The 16,517-nt window shown below is 39.9% G+C and overlaps 1 protein-coding gene across 2 annotated transcripts in view; it reads left to right on the forward strand.

Annotated features, from left to right (window-relative positions):
- Window positions 1–16,517, forward strand: part of IL13RA2 (interleukin 13 receptor subunit alpha 2) — an 899,966-nt gene that overhangs the window by 132,407 nt on the left and 751,042 nt on the right. Inside the window, exon 1 of one of the 2 annotated variants that reach the window (XM_044057462.1) lies at window positions 6,697–6,782. The exons of the other annotated variant lie outside the window; for it this stretch is intronic. The gene's annotated coding sequence lies outside the window, so the exon portion shown is untranslated. Of the gene's footprint in view, window positions 1–6,696; window positions 6,783–16,517 lie in introns of those variants that run through there. 2 annotated transcript variants of the gene reach the window in all.

Here is a 16,517-nt window from a genome sequence, read left to right on the forward strand (position 1 = left end):
CAGTAAAGCTGCGTACCATTCAAAAGTCTCCTGATGGTTCCAGATTGTTACACTGCCAGCTGTAACAAAGAAAATGAAATGTTATGCTGACACAGTCAAATGTATCACCAGTACTCCTCGGTATAAGACATGCCCTACTATTGTGAAAGATAACAGGACAAATGGTAGTATCATGGTTTCACCCTAAGGCATACACTGTCACAGCACAGAAATGCACCAGGTTGATTGCAAAAAGAGAACACATAGCTGCGAGGAACACCATGTGCTCTTTACAGTTCCCACGAAGAACAAACTTAGTGACTTCTAAATTTACAGTCTTCTTGCACAAGCATGTGAGGGAGGAATGTCATAAGAACCAACAAGATAATTGGAGAAGTAAGCACCCCTTCAAGGCAGATATCTGTAATATGAAAAGGTCTTCTAAACACACATTCTAAGTAAAGTCTAGCAATTATGTAATGTAAATACTAATTTCAGAAAAGTTATTTGTACAGTGATTAAGCTGTATTTTGTCAAACTAAAGCCATGCAAGTGTTTGTTCTATTTAAAGAAAGGCACAAAGCTGCATTTTGAGAAAAAAGATGGGCTTAATGGAGTGACCCATTAAGAGCAGTATTGTGGAACAGAGTGCTTAGTAATTATGTCTGTTGTTTGAGATTGATCAACACACTGCTAAAAGTATCGGCCAGGCATTAATAGAGCTGTGTAGAATAAAGCCATTTTGTTACTCCACATCCAAGTTTATAATATAATTATTGTAACCATCAGTATACAATTACTTCTGAAACAATTTTTCCACTTCTCCCACAACCTAGTGAACTTTGTCACTGATGGATGTAACATTATTCCATCCGATACCCAGTGGAAATAAAACTTTTTTCCCCCAATTTCTTTTTGGCTCTTAGCAGCTGACTATTAGCTACTCCAAGGGCCTACCCTCACCCACTGGGTCTACTGAACCTGCATTAGCCACCCCTGGACTAACTCTGATCATAGGAAGTTACTAGGCTATTGGCCCTGAGGTCCTTATAAGCCTAGCCAAGAGTTTAGCACATGCATAGACAAATCAGCTCCCGATGCCCCTGTCCAGCAGGGACACAGGTGGAATCCCAGGGATGTATTTTATATTTCTCATCCAGTTATCCAGGTTGCGCTTAAAAAAGGGGTAAAGAGGTACTCTGTTTGATGTGGAGAGGGAGTCTCTGGGACACAAACCTGTCCCGTCAAGAAGTTCTGTTGATGTCACAGACCAGGTTGAGGCCGTGTGTGCAGGTTACTTGAGTGGAGCTTGACTTGCGGATATGCAGCAGTCCCATCAAGGCAGGGTCTGAGATCGCCTTTACGCCAGACAGAGGTCACCTCTGAGGAGTCTGTATGAAACAGAGTAGAGGGATAGGGCTTTTAGCCTATCTGTGTATGGTAGATTTTTGAGGCCCTGGATTCTCCTGATGAGGAACCTCTGTGGTCTGTTCAGCTGCTGTATGTGCTTTGCGAGGTACATGCCAATTGGGGCATTGTACTCAGTAATGGGCCTTATAAGGGAAGAATACATGGATGTTATGACCTCCTTGTTCCTGGATAAGATGCCCTTACTTATGAGGTGGGCCATGTAGAAAGCTTTTTGTACAATGGAAGCAACATGGTGGTCAAAAGTCAGGTTGCTATCAATCTGGGTGCCTAAATCCCTCATGACTGACTGTGTGCGTAGGACGTTGTTATTAATGTGATAATTTATGGGGACATCACTCTCCCCAAAGAGGATGATGCATTTTTTTTTTTGTATTCAGCTTGAGGCCATGTTTCTGGTACCAGTCATTTGTTTGGGTGAGACCCTCTTGGAGGATGTCCACATCACTATGGTAATTGATGACAGCTCCCAGCTTGCAGTCATCTGCAAACGTGATCCACCATAGCCCACTGGTTTTGGCATGCACCTCAGGAAAAATATATCCCAAATAACAGAGGCCCCAAGACCGAACCCTGGGGTACGCCACTCAATATGGGTTTACTGCTTGAGGTGGCATCCCCTATTTTGACTAGGTGGGTTCTATCAGTGAGCCAGTTAGCTACCCATCTGGTAACATATGGAATGATGCCTAGTTGAAAGAGTTTATCTATTACGCCTGAGTGGGGAATAGTGCTGAAAGCTTTGGCCAGGTCAAGGTAGGCGGTGTGCAATGTCTTCCCCTCTTCCATGGCTTTGGTGACTGTCTCAAAAAAGTTGACCAAATTTAACAGGCATAACCTCCCCTTTGACAAAGCCAAATTATGTGGGATTGAGTGTTTGTTAATGAGATCCATGATAATCCATTCCATGGCCTTGCAGATCAGCTAGTTAGGCTGATGGGTCTATAATTTCCCAGATCAGTGGATGCTCCACCTTTCTGTAAAGGGATGACAGTGGCTGTCCTCCACTCAGCTGGGACATAACCGGTACTCAGGCTTTGGTTGAATAGGGGGCCTACTGTTGCTGCAAGTTCCTGCCTGAGTTCATGTAGGATGCAGTCTGGGATGTTTTCAGGTCCCATGGAGGCTGTATTTTTTGCCTTTGAGAGAGCAGTGATGACCTGATCCCTAGATATAAGGGGAAGGGGGCAGGTACTGGGAATGTCCTTATTTACTGATGGGGGGGACAGAGGGGTGACATTTTTGCTAAATTTGTCAGCCAGCAAGTTTGCTATATCTACAGCATTTGTATATGTGGTGTCCTTGACCACGGATGTATGTGAAAAAGGCCTTATGATTGTCTCTAGTAGATGTGGCCGATTTGGACTCAAAGTTTGCTTTGGAGGATTTCACTAGTGCTCTTATTTGCTTGTTTAGGCTAAGGAGAGATTGCTTCCAATTGGGCACCTGATTCTTCTTGGTTATGGACAGCAATTTCTTTCTTTTGTTATAGAGTTCACTTATTGCAGATGTCCACCAGACAGGTTTACTCTTCCTTGCAGAGGATGATTTAGTCCTGTCAGGTATTCCTGATTCCATGCATCTATATAAATGTTCATATAGTAATTTGGTATTGTTTTGGATACTGATTTTGATTCATGTTTACAGCAAGTAGGGAGTTTGAGACACCTGGGAGAGCATCATACCACTGCTGAGAAGTTTTTTCTCCTAATTCCAACCCTACTGCCACTCGGGCAACACCCTATAGAGGGTAAGATACCAGCAAGACTGCACTGTTTCCTTGTTCTCCACCAGGGGTGTCAAACTACATGATAGCTCCCTGAGTGTACATACCCCACCCCCCAACAAGCTGGGTACTCTGGTTCTCTCTTCCTGTACCATCAAGTGACTTGAGACACCATATTTGGGACTTTAACCCCTTATGCCAATGGAGCAAACTAAAAAAACTTTAGCTGCTTATTAAACTGTCCTAGAGAACTGTGACTTCATGTCTGTAGCCAGGCATATGCCATGTATGCCATGGTGCATATTTAAAAAAAAATGTGCTTTGTGCATATAGTTGACTTAAGGAAAAACACTTTTTTTTTATTCTAAGACCAGGGTAGAGGGAGTTTCATTTTGGGGAGGAAGTACATTTTGGGAGTTGACGTACCCAGGGCCAGCCTTTGGTCAACTGGTGCCCTAGGTAAAAGGGAATCACAGCACCCCCCACACACCACCCAGTGCCCCCGTCTTAGTCTACCTATGCCATCAAGATTACTTTTTTCTTTCTTTTTGTCACATTTTGTCTTACCCTTCAGTTTTTTTTTCCTGTATTCATTTGACATATTTTAAAGAAACCATTTCTTTACTACAAAAAATAAACCAATAAGTACTGGAAATGTGCCTGTGCTAGAGGGGTGCCCTAGGCGGCCACCTAGTTGACCTATGCCTAAGGCCAGCTATGGATGTACCATTGCAAATATCCTGGCTATGCGTCTGGACTCCTAGGTCATCAAATTATACTCTTAAATAGTCACAGATGAAATGTCCCCAGTGATCCGTCAAGACTTGGCGAATGCTTCTATTACTACTGCTTCCAAACAAGTGTTGACATGTCATGAAGACGGCAGTATTTTAAATGCATATAGCTGTATCGTGACACTGTTATCCTTAATCACACAAATAACACTATTGTGCATTAAAGCATATTACTTTCCCTCACCGAGTTCTTCAGTATGACATAGAAGGCTTTAATAAGGAGCAGTAACGAAATAGTTGATTGCAATATCTCCTGCATCTTTGTTGTTAGGGGCATGCTGTAAATCAGGGTGTTTGGAAAGGTATTCTGATTTGTCCTGCTCCGAGCTCATGTAGGACTGCTGAACAACAACTGTAATTATTGGTGGGCTACTGACTGGATGGGCATACTGAGTGTCAAAGAATGGATATATATTTCAGTTGTTAAGACAGGGGCAGGCATAACATAAAACTTTGTGACAATGTGGAGGGGGTGTAAACTTATTCTCAGTGATTCTGATGCGTGTTGCTGCTTTTTATATCGAGGTTATTGATCAGTGCACTCATATATAATTTAAATGTATATATTAGCTACTTTTTGATTTATTTGGTAATGTAATGTCTGTCATAGCCAAGTTTAAAGTCATACTGCAGTGCTGAGTGAGTTAAAATGATATATGCTTTAATGACGAATTCCATTGTTTACATTTTACATACTGTGTAAGTCTGTAAATCAACTAAAATGAGTGAAAGAAAAGCAACACATAAAGCAGAGTATGGCAAATCTAACATATAATGTAGGATAAAGCCAACCTGTCACAGAACTCTATGTACTAATAAGAACTGCTGTTCCATGTTACTCTTGGGCATGCCACATTTTTTTCTTACTGTTTTTATGAGTGTGTCTTAAGACCAATCTGAGTCAACTCGACAAAAAAAGTGTTTAGTTAATCAAAATAACAGCTAACTTTATACAAACTGAAAACATATGCATTTCATTGTGCCTTTAAGTGGCTGCATTTATTTGTCTCTGTCAGCTACAATAGTTAAAAGGCATAAGATGTGACGTGTCTCGGACCATTTCCTCGATTTGTCATAACAAAAAGTGGCATTTGGCTACTTTTATGGTGATAGAATGATGCTGTTTTTCATCTTTGGGATGATGCTTCATTTAATATGTAATGAGTCATTTAGAGGGAAGTACTTATGGAACATAGTGATCATTTCAACTACATGAGACGCACAGGATTTAAACTATTAAAGAGCTTGTCACACCAAAACCATATTTTATCTAGATTGGAAACTATGAGCCAAGATCTGTATGCCCTACCAGTGACTTCAAGTGTTTTTATGCAGTTAGGATACTCCCATGGAACAAGAACCTTAGGTAGGTAGTTATTAAGCATGTTTAAACAATAAGCACAGTAACGGATATACATGGTGATGGGAGCCCAACAGAAATGACAGTAATCTGTCTAAAGAGTAATTGTAGTAATTGTAGAAAGGCACCATCTTTTGACCTAGCTTTTCTGCCTTGCTTCATAGGAATCCCCAGTAGTGTGCTCGCATGTAAGTACTACCTGTTCTCCCTCCGCTACCAGATTTACATATTGTTCAATGCACTTTTATGCTTCACATTGTAGTACTGCTGAGTCCCTAGCTGTTCCATGGTTAGAGATGACATACTTTCTAGAATACTAAACAGTCATTTAGAACTGGATTTATCTAAGTGATTTATTAATATCATTACAATTTGATATCCATGAATATTGGCTCATCTGACCCTTTTCAGCCATGACTCAGTATCCAGTAGTTTATCAAAGTACAACATGTATAGAGAGTTTATCACAACATATAACAAATCATTGTTTAACTAGATATCATTTTAGTACATTCAGACAGACAAAATACATTTAATACAAATGTAGAAAATATAGACCTATACTATGTTAACAGAATAATTTAGAGGTAGAGTTTAGTAAATTAACGCGTAGGATGTAGCATGTAGAAAGTTGTGTGATCATCTTCGCTGTTGCAGTTGCAGGTAGATATTGCATGGAGATGTGCTTTAAGAGGGTTTTTACATTATTTAATGGCCTCTTGATTTTTAAGTTTACCTGGCAAGTAGATCCAAATGGCAGGTCCCTGCTGTTTCTCCTATAGTAGTTTTAAATGTCAGATCTGTAGTTGTCTTATGTAGTTTACGGAATGTTCTCTTGTCTAGAGGATATCCACACAGATGTATATTCTCTGTGTACAGACAGAGACTGTGCTTTCGGTAGTCCCCTCTTGTCATAAAATGCACATTAGATAATCTAGAGAAATGAATGTATGCCCAGGTGCTTGAATATTTAATAAATTATCTGCTGTCTGACAGACTGCAGTGTTTCTATGCAAAATACACAAAAGAAACAGCTATTTTGGCACTGTGATCAAATATTTATAATTTAAAGGTATATTAAAACTGCCATATATTTATTTTTCCCTGCAGAAGTGGTGGTCCTTTTCACCAGTCTGTACTAGATTAGTAGTATAACATTTGCAGTTATTAGGTACATACTGCACCACACTGACCTGGAATTAACTTAGCTTGGTTTTCCTGTTTTCTTTTTAGCAGCTGGCTTAGTCCAGTTTTTCTGACTCACAACCTTGCATTACTTTGTGTCTGCCCCCCTCCCCCCACCTTGAACCTGCACACCTCCCCTCCCACTCCTGCTTAATTACAGAGGTATCAAAAAGCCTGATGTAGAAAGGCACCATCTTTTGACTTAGCATTTCTGCCTTGCTTCATAGGAATCCCCAGTAGTGTGCTCGTACTACCTGGTATTGTTTTTGTTTGTGACTCTTACTGCTATTTCTGAGGAGTTTCATACATGGTATGTATTTTTTGTCATGCATATTTCTGGTTGGTAACAGCTCTATCTGGTCACTTGTTTTCTGGAGTTGCATTTCACAAGTGTTTTTGTTGTTTTTTCCTTTACTCTATTTGCCCTGCATATGAGTGTTTTTGTTGTGCCAGTATAGAATTGTATGTGACTTTAAATAACAGGTAAAATGCTGCTTTATTCAATAATGTGAATACTGTCACCTGCTATGTGTACTTTTAGATCAGTAACCTGTTTGGCAATTAGAGTAGAAGTTATTGTAACCTCCGAGGGATACAACTGACTCTGTGTATCTGCATAACATTGCTGTTATTTCTGACTGTTAGCTGGAGAATGCAGCATCTTAGTAGTTACATGTTTCTGTAGCACACCACTGATTCCTGATTTTAGTGTAGAATGTTAAATTGTGTGTAGCATCTTAGACGTTGTGTTTCTGTAGCATACCACTGTTGTTCCTGACTTTTAGTGGAGAATGCTAAATAGTGTGTAGCAGCTTAGTAGTTACTATTTTTGTCTTCATAACCTTTATAACAATACATAATAGTGTAGTGTATGTTATAACAGCTTGGTATCGACTGCAGTTTTCTTTTTGGGGCTTTTTCTCTGCTATCCTTGCATTTTGAGTTGTTCATAGAATTGTGCTGTTTCTTACAAGGTATGCTGCTCCTCCCCTGCATTATCTGTCTCAGTTACTTGGTAATCAGAGTGTTTTAAAACTTCAGACCTAATATTTACCTCCTTTTCCTTTTTACTTGCAGTCCCCTCAGCAAAAGTTGCATCCTGTGTCTTGGCCAACCTCCAATCAACCCAAGGCTGTCTTGTTGCCCTGCACTGTGAGACCCTGCGTCGGTGGAACACTAAAGTGCTTTCATCTACACTAGTGTATGTTAGAGTTGTATTTAATCTGTCCTCCAAACCGAAGACTGTTTCCCCTTTCACTGTATGCATGCACACTACTGGTCCCCACTTCCTATAGTACTCCTAGGAAAATTACTTAAAACTACTTTCTCTTGGAAAAAGTTTACTCATGTACCTGTGGCCCATTGTTTTTCCCTGCAGAAGTGGTGGTCCTTTTCATCAGTCTGTAATAGATTAGTAGCATAACATTTGTAGTTATTAGGTACATACTGCACCACACTGACCTGGAATTAATGTAGCTTGGTTTTCCTGTTTTCTTTTTAGCAGCTGGCTTAGTCCAGTTTTTCTGACTCACAACCTTGCATTACTTTGCATCTGCCCCCCTCCCCCCACCTTGAACCTGCACACCTCCCCCCCTCCCACTCCTGCTTAATTACAGAGGTATCAAAAAGCCTGATGTAGAAAGGCACGATCTTTTGACTTAGCTTTTCTGCCTTGCTTCATAGGAATCCCCAGTAGTGTGCTTGCATGTAAGTAGCCCACTGCCCTCTAGGTGGCTCGATACTGTTAGCGCATCCAAGTGCCCCACCTGCCCACTAGGTGGTTCCATACTATTAGCTTTAGGGTCTCTAAATCCCTTTACCTACTCTTCATCGAATCCCCCTAACACAGTTTTTAGTCATCTCTTTATTATTTTTATTATTATTCTCTCTCACACTGTGGTTCCAGTATAACCATACAAATATTTCCTTATATCACTCTGCTATAATCCCATTTCTATCTTTTTTTAAACCTCTTACCTTCTTATATATCTTAACACACTTACCTTTAGACTTCAGCACTCCACTGATTGTTCTCCTTGATCCTCCTCTACTTTTGGCTCTACCTGCTCCGTTTGCCCTGCGGGCTCATTCCCTCCCCTACCCAGCCCCCAATTTCCACCCACCCCAATTATCCTACACTTATCACCTTGCCACTCCCCCTCATCTGATGCCACTTCCACTCATCATAATCAATCAGCATTAAACAATCATTTTACAGGACCCAGCCCTATTACCCAAAGTCTCAACAGTCTCTCACTATATGCTAATTAAAAACACCCCAACTCTATTTTAAACAAGCATTACTCAAATACCCCTACAGTGCCTCTATATACTTTTAACAAATCTTCGAACTCTAATCCTATTTACTGCCTAATACTCCCACTTATAATTATCTGTCTTCTCACAGCCTATGAATACCAACACCTCCCTGGCACCCGCTACCCTAGAACCAAAACTACTAATCAGCCACATAATTCTAACCAACCACTACCCCACCTGTCATCAAACTCTTCTAACACAAAAACTCAACATCCCATTCGTGCTTCATATATTAATCCAAGAACTAAATACTACCACAAACTCTTATTAAAACTCCAGAAACTTGCTACTAGATTACTACCTAACCTCATAGTGGATGGCCTAACCCCACCTGTTACTATCAGCCCCACAAATAACACCCATACTAGCCTAAAAAAAACAAATAATGCCCCCACCTCACTCCTAGTGTGTCACCTAAACACTAGAAATATAAACAAGAAAATTCACTACTTACATTCTCTCCTGGATGTCCACTCCCCTGATATACTATGCCGTACCGAGACCTGGCTCAAGCCTACTACCATTGATAATGAGATTATACCCCCAGGGTACAATATATTAAGACTTGATCACATGTCTAAGAAAGGAGGGGGTAGCCATCTTGTATAAATCCACTCGAAGTATCCAAAACTAGTACCCCAAATGTCTTGTTTACTAACAGTGCAGAAATACTCATCACAAAGTTCCAACTCAACAAACGCAAATCTATAAACATTGCATGTATCTATATTCCTCCAGGTGACAACACAAATACCTTGGAGGGTATGCTCCAATGGGTCTCCACTAACTGCCCCCAGGAAACTATGATTCTCGGTGATGTTAATATCGACTGGAATACTTGCTCTTCAAACTTCCCCTCCACCCATATAAATTTGCTTGGCTTCTCCCAGATGATATCTTCCCCAGCCAGAATCAATAAGCTTAACAAAAAGGAAAGTATCCTAGACGGGATATTAATACACAACCTACCCCAGATATATAAAACAGGCACCCTATCTGAGGACAATCACTTCCTGACCTATATAATCAGAAAAAGAAATGACACCCCTCAACAGTCTTCCTTTAAAACCATTAGAAGTTTTAAAAACTTTATTCAGACTAAATTTCAGAATGAACTTAACACATGTGACTGGTCCAGCCTATGGCTACTTCCACTAGATGAAGCGGTCTCGTACTTTAACTCTACATTTCTTGCTATCCTGGATAACCATGCTCCCCCATGCACTTTCAGAAGCAATGACAAAGTAGCACCATGGCTGTCCAATGATAACAAGACAGAACATTATTAGCAGAAACAAAGTGTGGACCTCCTGAAGAACCACTGAATCCCCAAAAGACCACCTTATATATTAACAGCTGAGAAATGAAACAAAAGTCTATTATGCTAGACAAAAATAATTACTTCTTTAATCTGCAACCAAAGCACCAAAATCAACCACAAAAATTCTGGTCAGGCATACACAAACCTCTCCATCCAGGCCAATCAACTACCCCTACCCCCTTAACTACTCTCCAACAACCACCTAAAATTGTGGCTACTACTTTTAACACTTTCTTTATAGAAACCATGCAATCCCTGGCCGTACGATATCTCCCTATACCCCAAGTACCACCAACCCCACACCTGATAATAAGATCCCCTTTAAGCTTGATCCAGTACCAACATCTTTTATTAAATCCCTACTTAGAAAACTGAAACCCACCACCCTTTCAGCAGACCTACTACCCGCAGAATATCTCCAAAAAGACACTAATGAAATAGCATACCCCATATTAATTTTAATCAATAGAACTATCCACAAAGCCTATATCCCCCACATCTGGAAAATCTCCCACATTGTTCCTCTTCATAAAGGGGGAGATTCCACTGAACTTTCAAACTATAGGCCTATAGCCTTTATGTCTCCCTTGGCTAAAATAATGGAAAAATGTATCCACAAGCAATGTCTTGCCTGTCTGAATCAAAACACTCTCCTAGCCCCCTCCCAGCATGGATTTAGACCTTGCCATAGTACAACCTCAGCCCTTCTCTCCTTCTCCCATACAATAAATCAAAACCATAATGACGAGCTCTCCTCAGCCCTCTTCCTTGACCTATCCAAGGCATTTGATATGATAAATCACCAGCTACTGTTAAACACATTAAAAATCACTCTCCATAGATAACCTAGCAATTACCTGGTTTAATTCTTACCTAAGTGACATACAACAAGCTGTACTATGGAAGAATAACCTATCGTCCCTTTAACCAGTCACCCTTGGAGTCCCACAGGGATCTATATTAGGTCCCCTCCTATTCTCCATATTCATTAATGACCTGTACAAAGTCATCCCTGATGCAGCTTGTATGCAGATGACTCAACCCTAATCTGCTCTACCACCTCCCCCACAAATTTACAATCCTTGTCCCAAATCACTTTCAACAAAGTAAAGAACTGGCTCACTGGTAGCCAACTAATATTAAACTCAAATAAAACCAAACTATTACTCTTTTCCCCCACTTGCAAGTTCCCCTCACCACCTCTCACCATAATATCTAACAATGGTACCATAATTTTCCCAAAACCTAGTACTACTGGGAGTGATCATTGACAACAACCTCAAGTTTGATGCTCACATAGACAAAACTATTACAACAGTTAATAAAATAATAGGCTCTTTATACAGGATTAAACCATTCCTAACCCCATCTGCTAGAACTGTTATTGCCCATACTCATCTACTATCAACCCTTCTTTATGACTCACCCATCTTCATAAACCTAAGCAAATCAAACCTCAATAAATTTACTAGGTGCTACAATAACATTGCCAGATTTGCCACAGGATCATCATATAGAACCCATCACTGCCTTAACCTTCAGTCGTTAGACTGGCTATAACTACACTATCAATTGCAATATAAACAACTAATAGTTCACAAAATCCTCTACCAACCAGACAGTACACCCATACTGAAAAATATTATTACCCCTACAGTAACCTAAAATCCCTTCGCTCTTCCAAAAAATTGCTAGTGCAAACTGTTAAAACCAACAATTCAGCTGGTGAATTACTATTCTCCAACTCTGCCAGTAAAAACTGGAACCTTCTTCCTGCTGAACTCACCACTGACCCCTCCTTAACCCAATTCAAAACATCCCTTAGGAAATACCTAAAAATGCAGTGGCTTTGTCCCTGTACAAACCCTGACTAACCCCCCACTCAAACATAATTCATAAATGAGAACCTCACTACAAGAATAAAACTCTGAATCTCTAACTGTTTAAAATTCAGTGTATCACCCACCTACTGGAAAGATTTAAAGTTAACACTACACCATGTATGATAACCACCTTAATATGTGTTTTCCTTTTTCACTTGCAATCTTTAACTATTTCTTTCTCAGCTACTTGCTTCCAACCTTTGCTGCGTGTATGTGAAAAAAACATGTACCTGTGTGTACATATTGTTAAACAAATCTCAGTTTTGTGATAACTCACTGTAATAATTTCACTGTATTTACACTTGTTTTTGTACATTTGGAGCTTTTCTCCCCGGGCCTTTGCTGAAAATGGACCTGTATCCAGTCTAACTTTCCCAGTTAATAAATGTAAAATCACTAGCTAGACAACACAACCCGCCCCCTCCAACCCACACCTTCAACTAGTAATCTCCCCACTGCCTTCTCTTTTTCTGCTGTACCTACCCCCAACATAAAAAAACTCTTAACTAAACTTAAGCCCACCAAATTAGTAGCAGAAAACCTCCCAAGTGAATACCTACAAATCGCAGCTGATGCTCTGGCCTACCCAGTATCCATCTTGATTAACTGATCTCTGTCAGAAAGTTATGTTCCCACACTATGGAAAGTATCACATATAATGCCCCACCACAGAACTAACCAATTACTGCCCCATAGCTATTCTCTCTCCACTCTCCAAAATACTAGAGAGATGCATTCACTCTCAGGTCTCAGACTACCTCCTTACTAACAACTTTCTTTCCAGTACTCGGCATGGTTTCCGACCAAACCAAAGCACCACCACTGTCTTACTCTCCTTTGCTAACACTATTCTTCAGCATAAAAACAATGGCTATCTCTCCTCTGCTACTTTCCTAGATCTATCTAAAGCATTTTACATGGTCCACACAAACAACTCATCTCTGTCCTCAGTAACCTATCCTTCTCTCAATCAGTCACCAACTGGTTTCAGAGTTACCTGTCTGACCGCCAACAATCCGTTGTTTGGCCGAATGACACATCTCCCCAACTACCTGTCTCTATAGGGGTTCCCCAAGGATCCATCCTTAGACCCCTACTATTCTCTGTTTTCACCAATAATCTAGCCTCTGCCACCAAACATGGCACACTCGTACAATACACAGATGACTCAACCATCATCTGCTCAGCCTAGTCCCTACCCAAACTGCAAAAAGTCACACAGGAAGCCTTTTCCTCTGTTGAAACTTGGTTATCCGATGCCCAATTAATACTCAACGCAAACAAAACTAAACTACTCATCTTCCAACCCACCAAACATACTCAAAACAACTCTCACTTTAACATCACAGCAAAAGACAACACCACTAATACACCCTTCAGAGCACACCAAATTGCGAGGAGTGGAAATAGACAAACTAAAATTTGACATTCACATATCCATGACCATAAAAAAAGTCCACAAAAAACTAGGAGCGTTATACAGAAGTAAGCAACTTCTCACCAAAGCAGCAAAGATTTCAGTAGCAAATTCCCACCTTATCTCCACCCTGCTTTATGCCTCTCCAGTATATACCAACTTAAGGCAATGTGATCTAAACAAGCTAGAGACCTGCTACAACAAAATCGCCAAATTCGCCAGTGGGGCATCCTACCATAGTCACCACTGTCTCTCACTTGCTGAACTGGGCTGGCTTGAACTCCCTCACCTAATTCAATGGTATCAACTCTCTCTCACCCACAAACTAGTAAACCATCCACTAAATGTCCCATCCCTCCAGAATCTACCCCAACCCTATCGCACCACCAGACCACAAAGATCCAGCAACAAAAACCACTTGCAGATCACTAAAGCCAATAACTCTGCTGGTGAAGCACTATCATCTTGTGCCATAGCCAAATTATGGAACTCCCACCCACCCACAATTACCTCTATACCATCATGCACCCACTTCAAAACTTTACTAAAAGCGCACCTAAAAACATGCTGGTTATGGCCTTGCAACTCCCACTCTAATATCACCCACCCCATCCAACCACTACCTTTCTTTCCACCCCATTAACTACCTTGATTATAGCAAGCTTGGATGCTCATAAGCCTACTACTTATTATACAGCAGGAACTTCTTATTGTAACAATTGTTAATGTCTGTTATGTACTTCGCAGATAAAGATTCTAGTTGTCTACTGATGTACTATGTTCTTCATCTGTAACTGTTTGTAATTAATTGCTATGTTAATCAAATTGTTAATCGCTATGTAAATCCAATGTAACTACTGTCTGTATATTTTAACTGTGGAGCTTTACTCCCCAGGCCTTCGCTGAAAATGGACCTATGTCCAATCGGACACTCCCGGTCAACAAATATAAATAAATAAATAAAAATATTTCTGGATCTTAAAAGAAGATCAGAAGGATCAGTCATAAGATTTATTAATGAATCCAGGGTCTATGGCTTCTCATTGGAAATCACCACATAGGTTAGGAATTCAGCCAATAAATCATTTATACAACTGTCAAAAGCATGGTGACTTCCCAAAGGGTACCTCAAGGATGTATTTTGGACCCACTGCTCTTATAAGTTATGCATAAAACTAGTGATGCGGTCTACTGAGCCTAAATCATACACTGTATGCTGATTTGCTGACACTGTTGTCATACCCAATGAAGTTAGTCCATCTCCGTTTATATCTGCTGCACTGCACCTACACTAACAGCTTTTGGAACTGGTGCACAATTTGCTGCTGCTGCAAGAGTTCCAAAAAACTACCAGTGCCAGCAAATATTCTGTTATGATTTTCTGTATATTAAAATGGTTAGTCAATATCCAGCAAGCATATATCCTATAACCTACCAAATGTAACTGAACAAAGTTACTTAGGATTTTTACTAGACATTGCAGTGAGTGCACTAACCCTTCATAATCATATGCAGCAAAAGGCTGGCAGCAACTAAGAGCAAGATTTCACAGCTGCCCACATCTGAAGTGTGTAAATCAATAACTAGTAAGTAATATTGTTATTCCTGGATTGGAAAACACTATGTATGACAGCTTCCATGGCTGCCCGGTATGTTAACCTAATACAAATCACTGAAAACAAAAGATAATCACTGTAACTTTTGTAAAAATACAGATGGTTTTGGGTTACAGCCAGGGCTAAATACTTGTCCTGCTCTTGCTAATAAATTAACTATACTCACATCAGCGTAACACAAAGTGAGATGATTACATTTCTCATTAGCTGACTGCAAAAAGTCCTTTATGAAACTAGCCCTGGCCTGTTAGAATAACCTGCCAACTGAAATTACCTCAAACAAACTGAACCTGTTCCAGAAAAACTACAACTGCATCTCAAGCAAGAGTTCAAATATACATACTTTTGATATACTCCAGCTTGAAAAACAAATTGTTTGTCATACAAAATTATTTTTCTCATGCTAATATGTAATTCTACCTTCCCCTCCTTTCCACAGCCTACCTTATCATTGTGGTACTCTTCATGGCATTATGTTTCCAATGACAGTTACTTTTGTTATGCTGCAGTTTAATTTGTACTTCAAAACTCTTCATCTCTAGTAGTAAATTAGCCCTTATGTCATACTGTATGAAATATTGTCTGTTTTACATTGCCTAGTTTAACCTGATTTTTATATGTATATACATGTATGCATGTATTTATGTATAACGTGTGTGTATATATTTATGTATAATATGTGTGTGTATTGCTTTACACACTTCAGATGTACATAGTTGTGAAACCTTTTGTGCTGCTGTTAGTTAGGAGTGCTGCCTGTGTGTTTGAGTGACACCCCCCCATCTTTGAATGATGTTCAGCCTCCTACAAGGATTATAGGACATAGATCTATAAAGCGGTAAAACAAAACAAAAAAAAAAAAAAACATATAGACAAAGAAGCAGTGTTGTGGTAAAATAGGGATGCAACTCAGTTCACTTGCATATCAGTAACAAACAGATTGAATAAGAAAACCAATGAAGTGTTTTAGTCTTTGATAGATTGCCTCAGAATCTGGAGAATGAAGCAAACAGATCAATTTAAATAATCTTCTTGACCAAACACTGACAAAAACAGCATGAGGAGTAAATGCAAAATACACAGAATTAATGTAGAAATGTCATTTATACATCACATAAATAGTTTGTCACGTCAAATATACTGTTAAAAGTCTTATAAGAATAAATATAGAAATGCAACTTAAAAAAATCTCAAGAATTTGCCTTACAAAGGTTTTGGTTGCTGATATACAAGTGGACTGGCCTGAGTTCATATTTTACCTCAACCCTGGTTCTTTGTGCCATTATAGGACATAGTGTGCCCCCATTGCATGTGCACCAGTCGTCTTCTTCCCCAGTATCGGTTAGTAAATGTTACCTTCTCCTTTCTCATCCTTCTAGTTCCTCAAGCGATACGGGATGGTAATTAAACATGGGACGTCTGGGTTGTACTCTATCCCTCTCTGCCACAGAGCTTGCAAATGTAATAAATTATTGAAAAGGCCATACCC

The sequence above is a fragment of the Protopterus annectens genome, chromosome 15.part0, assembly GCF_019279795.1.
Source record: "Protopterus annectens isolate FY-2018-M chromosome 15.part0, PAN1.0, whole genome shotgun sequence".
In the NCBI taxonomy this organism is placed as follows: domain Eukaryota; kingdom Metazoa; phylum Chordata; order Ceratodontiformes; family Protopteridae; genus Protopterus; species Protopterus annectens.